Source organism: Eriocheir sinensis, chromosome 54 (genome assembly GCF_024679095.1).
Source record: "Eriocheir sinensis breed Jianghai 21 chromosome 54, ASM2467909v1, whole genome shotgun sequence".
Classification (NCBI taxonomy): Eukaryota; Metazoa; Arthropoda; class Malacostraca; order Decapoda; family Varunidae; genus Eriocheir; species Eriocheir sinensis.
The window spans coordinates 3,671,971-3,678,892 of record NC_066562.1 but is presented as its reverse complement, the minus strand read 5'-3'; positions in this window follow the sequence as shown (position 1 = coordinate 3,678,892).

The following is a 6,922-nucleotide window of genomic DNA, read 5'->3' as shown; positions in this document are numbered from 1 at the left end:
ACCCTTAACAGAGCAACAGAATCCCACACAACAGTACCCTTAACAACACGTATAGTAAACAGGAAAAGAAACAGATTTACAAGAAACACAAACAGACAAACACACCCTTAACAGAGCAACAGAATCCCACACAACAGTACCCTTAACAACACGTATAGTAAACAGGAAAAGAAACAGATTTACAAGAAACACAAACAGACAAACACAGCTATAACAGGTAAACAAGACCCCAAAACATGTGACCTTAGCAACAATCGAACAGAGAGACAATACGAAAAGACAGACAACATACAACAGAGAGCAAGACACAATCGTAACATGAAAACAGAACACCCTCAAAACAGTGTCCTTAGCAACAGAGAAACAGGGACACAACTAAGAGGCAGAGACCACTAACACAAACACAGATACCTAGCCCTCGAAGGAAGACAAAAAGTAGCAACACAAACAGTTAAAAGAAAAACATAAAACTTAGAGAAAAATAACACGTAGAGAGATAGAAAAAATACATAAAAATGATTAGCCATAAGAGAAAGGCAATGACTACCAAAACAGACTAAACAGAAAACAGCAACAGACAGCACAAACAGAGATACAGACAACGTTAACACTGAGAGAGAACACACACACACACACACACACACACACACACACACACACACACACACACACACACACACACACACACACACACACACACACACACACACACACACACACACACACACACACTTAGCCATCACATTACGAAAGCAAGGAATATCAACACACACAAACACGCAGTTAACAGAACAAAACAACAGAGTGAACACAAACATAGATGAAACAAAGACACACAAAACAGAACAAAAACAGACAGAAAACACAGAGAGACAGATAAAACAAATAACAAAAACAGACAAGAAAAGACAAAACAAAAGTAAAAACACAACACAAAAACAGCGAAACAAAACACAAACACAAACAGAGAGACAGATAAAACAAAACAAAAACAGACAGACAGAAAACACAGACAGATAAAACAGATAACAAAAACAGACAAGAAAATACAAAAAAAACAAAAGTAAAAACACACAACACAAACAGCGAAACAGAACACAAACACAAACAGACAAACACAAACAACCAGCCTTAGCAGCAAGACAAAGGGTCCCCCAGACACAAGTAGCAGCCGTAGCAATAGACAGGCGCGCCAATAGACGGCAATAGACAGCAATAGACGGGACGGACGGGCCCTGCAAGACGCCGGCCCCGCACAACAATAGATTCTTATAGCGGCAGATGTCAAAAGTTGGCACATAACACACGGGGCGGGGCAAGGGGGGTGACGGGGCAAAGGGGGCGAGGCGGGGCGAGGCTGGGACTGACGCCTCTCTCTCCCTCTCTCTCTCTCTCTCTCTCTCTCTCTCCCTCTCTCCCTCTCTCTCTCCCTCTCCACTGTCAGGTATCGTCTCCCTCTCACATGAAAACAATTTCATTATGAAGGAAAAGTTTACATATTAAGAGTCTGCTTCCCTGTCTCCTCTCCCCCACCCTCTCTCCCTCTATCTTTCTCTCTCCCTCTCTCCCTTTCTGACCATACGGGATGACACGAGGGAGAGAGAGAGAGAGAGAGAGAGAGAGAGAGAGAGAGAGAGAATATGGAAGTGAAAGTAGTGGTAGTAGTAGTAGTAGTAGTAGTAGTAGTAGTAGTAGTAGTTGTAGCAGTAGTAGTAGTAGTAGTAGTTGTAGTAGTAGTAGTAGTAGTAGCAGTAGTAGTAGTATAATGGAGAGAGAGTCAAGGACAACTATATCAATTTTTTTTATAGATATTCCATCCACTTTCACTCACACCCCTTCCACCCTTCACCCCTGTCCCTTACCTCTCCCTTACCTGTTCTACCTCACCTTCATGCTCCCTCACCTGCCTTCACTCACCCTTACCCTCACCCTCTTAATACCACCTCCCTCACTCTACATCAGTGGTTCTTAACCTGGCTTCGACCGAACCCCAGGGGTTCGGCAAGCTAGTCTCAGGGGTTCGGCGAAGACCCTCCCAAAATATATTGCAATTTGCAATTGAATTTTAAGCAAATTTTATTTAATATTCTTATGAATTAAAATGGAATCCATTCTTTGCATTATTCAAAATCAATATACTCTTGAATTTTGAAGCAATTTTTCTTCCACTGGTATGTTTTTTTTTTTTTTTTGAGGGGTTCGGGTACTGTGCGGAGGTTTTCGTTAGGGTTCGGCGCCTCTGAAAAGGTTAAGAACCACTGCTCTACATCATAACTCCCTCCCTCACTCATACACATACTCTCCCTTCCCTCACCCCTCCCTTCTCTCATCCATCCCATCCCTCACCATTTCATCATCTCCCTCACCCTTTCATCATCCACCCTCACCTTTCCTTACCTACCCTCACCTTTCCCTCACCCCTCTCCTCACACACACACACACACACACACACACACACACACACACACACACACACACACACACACACACACACACACATTTTCAACAACAAAACTCCCCTTTTTTTCAGCCGTCCCTTACTTACCCCTCTTCTCCCACCTCCCTCCCCTTCACCTCCTCTCCCCGTTCTTCCCTTACCTCTCCTCCCCTTCCCTTGCCTCCTTCCTCCTTTCCTTTACCTCTCTTTTTTTCCCTTTGCCATCCCAACCCTTCCCTTATCTCTCCCTCTATTTCCTTGCCTATCCACTTTCATCCCTTGCCCTCCCCTTCTTCCCTTTCCTCCCTCCTCCTCTATTGCCTCTCTCCATCCTTCCATTTCCTCCCTCCATCCTTCCCTTTCCTCCCTCCTCCTTCTTCCCTTACCTTTGACCCTCTTCCCCTGTCTCCCTTCCACCCTCCATCATTTCCCTCTCCTCCTTCCCTTCCCTTGCCTCCCTCACTTTCCCTTACCGCCCTCCATCAACCCCTTCCCTCCCTTTACTTCCTCCCTCTTCCCTTACCTTTCACCCTCTTCCCCTCCCTGCCTCCCTCCCTCCGTCCCTTTGCAACATGCTTAGTGATGACAGTGGTCGCCTTGCATTATTGACACGAGCCTCCAAAAGACCTTTAAAAGTTACCCATCAAACATTCACGCCTGATCACCGTGATTCGCCACGCGCGCTCACACACACGCACACACAAACCACACGGATTTACACACTCTTACATATACACGCACATATACGTATTTACACCTTCTCACACACACACACACACACACACACACACACACACGCACACCGTCACTAAATATCGTCAGGGTTAAATGAATGTCTAACTAAGAGAAAACGTTAAGTAGAAGGCAAGGAAGAAGAAAGGAAAAAGGAGGAGGAAGACAAGAATAAAAGCAGAGGAAAACGAAGGAGAAGAATAACACTAGGAAGAAGGAAAGGAGAAACAGGAGGAGGATAGAAGTTAGAAAAGCAAAAATGGACGAATAAGGGGAAGTTTGTCTTGAATGTGTCACCAACTTCCTTCCCTCACACTCCCGCCCCTGGTGTTCGGTGTACTGTCGAGTGTTTGGCCTGAGGTGTTTCGTCCACGTGGTAACACTGCGCTGAGTTACGGGCCTTAGCTACCATGCCAGGCCCTTCACCTCCCACCACCACCGCCACCACCATCATCATCATCATCATAATCATTATAACCAACAACAACAATTTTTCCTCTCCTACTATTGTTACATCTACTATATCTACTACTACTACTAATAATAATAATAATAATAATAATAATAATAATAATAATAATAATAATAATAATAATAATGATAATAATAATAATAATAATAATAATAATAACAATAAACCAAAAACACCAACAACATCCAAAGGAATGAAAAAACTGTTATTTTTTTTTTTTGCTGCTAACTTTCTCATTGAAACTTCAATATTAAAACTTAATCTAAAGTTTATGGTCAACACTGAAAAAATAAGCACACACACACACACACACACACACACACACACACACACACACACCGGTATTTGCTTTATCTTATTTGTTTAGTCTTTTTTTATTATCTTCTCGACTTTTCAATTCATATTTTTCATGCTTGCCCAAATCAGTGCATGGTGTCATATTCTTTTTTTATTATTATTTCTTTGGTCTCATTTTTTTCTATCAACATTTTTTTTTAAGTGCAGCGTTCGATCTCAACTTCTTTTATTTATTTTCATCTACATCAATGATTCCTCTATTCCTTTCGCCTATAACTTCACTTTTGTTAGCGGGCATTTCATTTACGTAGTTTCTGCTTATTCACCTTCAGTACAAAATATGTGTTCTTGTACTATTTGTTTAACAGCCAAGCAAAGTCCCGGTTGACATTAATTTCAGTGACCTTTCAAATCTACCCTCGAGATGCTCGCTGACAACAGGTAGTTTGCCTTCATTATTCTACAGGCCTTCTTATAGAGTCAGGTATCTGTAGTTATGTTGTCGTTTTTTTTTTTTTAAGCAATTTTATTCATGCTTTATTTTCACTTTTATTGTTAATCTCATATAAGGAAAACCCCTACCGTTAACTGATGATAATTAACCTCCACAGTTTCCTTTGCCGTGTTTATTACGGTATTTACTACGCTTATATATTTATTCTAAAACATGACCTCCATCACTACAACGAGCGTGACATCACTCCGTTAAGCACACTTGAAAGCCGCAAGAAATAACTTACGCCTGCCCGTGACGGCTGTCGATTTTAATACCCCGTTGTTGCCGCCACCCCGGGAACACACGGGAGGGGGGGGGAGGGGGGGGGGTAAGGGTGTCGGTCTGGCTGGACTCTGTGGTGAAAGCGCGCTAACTTCCTCAGGTGATCCGACAAAGCTTTTTTCAGAATATAATGTTGGTATTGGGGGTTGTTTATTTGCTGTTTATGAACCGCTTATTTGACTGACTTTCAAAATTGTTTCATTGTGCTTTATACTTTATTATGTTGTAGCTTTTTCTTATATATTTATCAAATGCTCATCGGAAAATAGAAATGTCTTGTAATTCATATATCATCTTTTCCACTATAATAACCTACAGATACATAATTGCCTACACCCGTCTACGTCTCTAATTGCACACATCTATAATTACGTACTCTTCTGTAATTGCTCTTGTTCATGATCATATATATCATGAATTCAATACAAATCTATGAGCTTTTATTTTATTTTATTTTACTTCACCACCAAACGCTTCCTCTCCTTACACCAACAATTTCCAAAGTCCAAAAAGGGGATCATTCGGGTTCTAATGCATGTTTTTTTAGGTTCATGGTACAGAGGAAGGATCAAACTGCCACCAGGGTCTTAAAATTACCCTTGAAAATGCCCACAACTCCTAGGAAAGCCTTGTCAAATATATGTTTCTTTAGGTTCATGGTACAGAGGAAGGATCAAACTACCATCAGGGTCATAAAATTACCCTTGAAAATGCCCACAACTCCTAGGAAAGCCTTGTCAAATGTGTGTGTTTGGTGCCGAAATGTTTGAGAATATGACTACTGATCTTTTGTTCCTTGGCCAGTCCCTTCGATCCCTGGTGTTGGCGATCATGGCGAGGCGCGCAAAGGAAGACAAGGCGAGGTGCTGGTGTTAAGCATTTGGGATGAATATTAGAGAGGTGGGATTACGCGCGTGTGTGTGTGTGTGTGTGTGTGTGTGTGTGTGTGTGTGTGTGTGTGTGTGTGAGGGGGGGGGGGGGCGAGGAAGAGGAGGATGAGGAGAAGATGAAAACTAAGAAAGAAGAGAATGAAGTTTTTTTGAGGAAGTGAAGAGAAGAGGAAGTAGAATAATATGGATAAAAGAAGCGAGAGGAAGGATGATTGAAGGAAAAGTAGGAAGAGGAGGAGGAAGAGGAGGAGGAGGAGGAGGAGGTGATGAAAACTAAGGAAGAAGATAATTTTTTTTTTTTTGAGGAAGTGGAGAGAAAAAGAGGAAGTAGAAGAATATGGATAAAAGAAGCGAGAGGAAGGACGATTGAAGGAAAAGTAGGAAGAGGAGGAGGAGGAGGAGGAGGAGGAGGAGGAGGAGGAGGAGGAGGTGATGAAAACTAAGAAAGAAGAGAATGAAGTTTTTAGAGGAGGTAACGGAAGGGAAAAGAGAGAAGAATATAGATAAAAGGAGTAAGAGGAAGGATAATTAAGGAAAAGTAGGAAAAACAAGAGGAAGAAGAGATGAAAGATAAGAGATATGATGAGGCTTTTATAGATGAGGAAGAGGAAGAAAAAAAATAAAAGGAGTGAGAGGAAGGATGATTAATTGAAAGTAGAAAGAGGAGGAGGAGGAGGAGGAGGAAGAAGAGGAGGAGAACATTGGATGGAAGATAACGGAGATGAAGGAGTCAACAATACAGGACTCTCTCTCTCTCTCTCTCTCTCTCTCTCTCTCTCTCTCTCTCTCTCTCTCTCTCTCTCTCTCTCTCTCTCTCTCTCTCTCTCTCTCTCTCTCTCTCTCTCTCTCTCTCTCGCTCGCTCTCTCTACAAAGGACCTCTTCGAACTTCTGACACTAAAGGTATTGATTGTAGACTGCATCTCACCTCCTCCCCCTCCTCCTCCTCTTCCTCCTCCTCCTCCTCCTCCTCCTCCTCCTCTTCCTCCTTCACCTTCCCCAGCATCAAAGAGGAAGTTGGGCCAGCCTTCCTTTTCCTCCTCCTCCGCTTCCTTCTCCTCCTTCCCCATTCGCTACCTCCTCCTCCTCCTCCTCGTTCTCTTCCTCCTCCTCCTCCTCCTCCTCCTCCTCCTCTTCCTCTTCCTCTTCCTCCAGCCAACAGGCTTTCTGCTGCCTGCTAGTCCATGTTTCCATGTTTCCATGTTTCCTCCTCCTCCTCCTCCTTTCCCCCTGTATCAGTTCTTTCTCTTCTCAATAAGGTTTCATTAAGTTCTTTTATCTCCCCTCAAACACACACACACACACACACACACACACA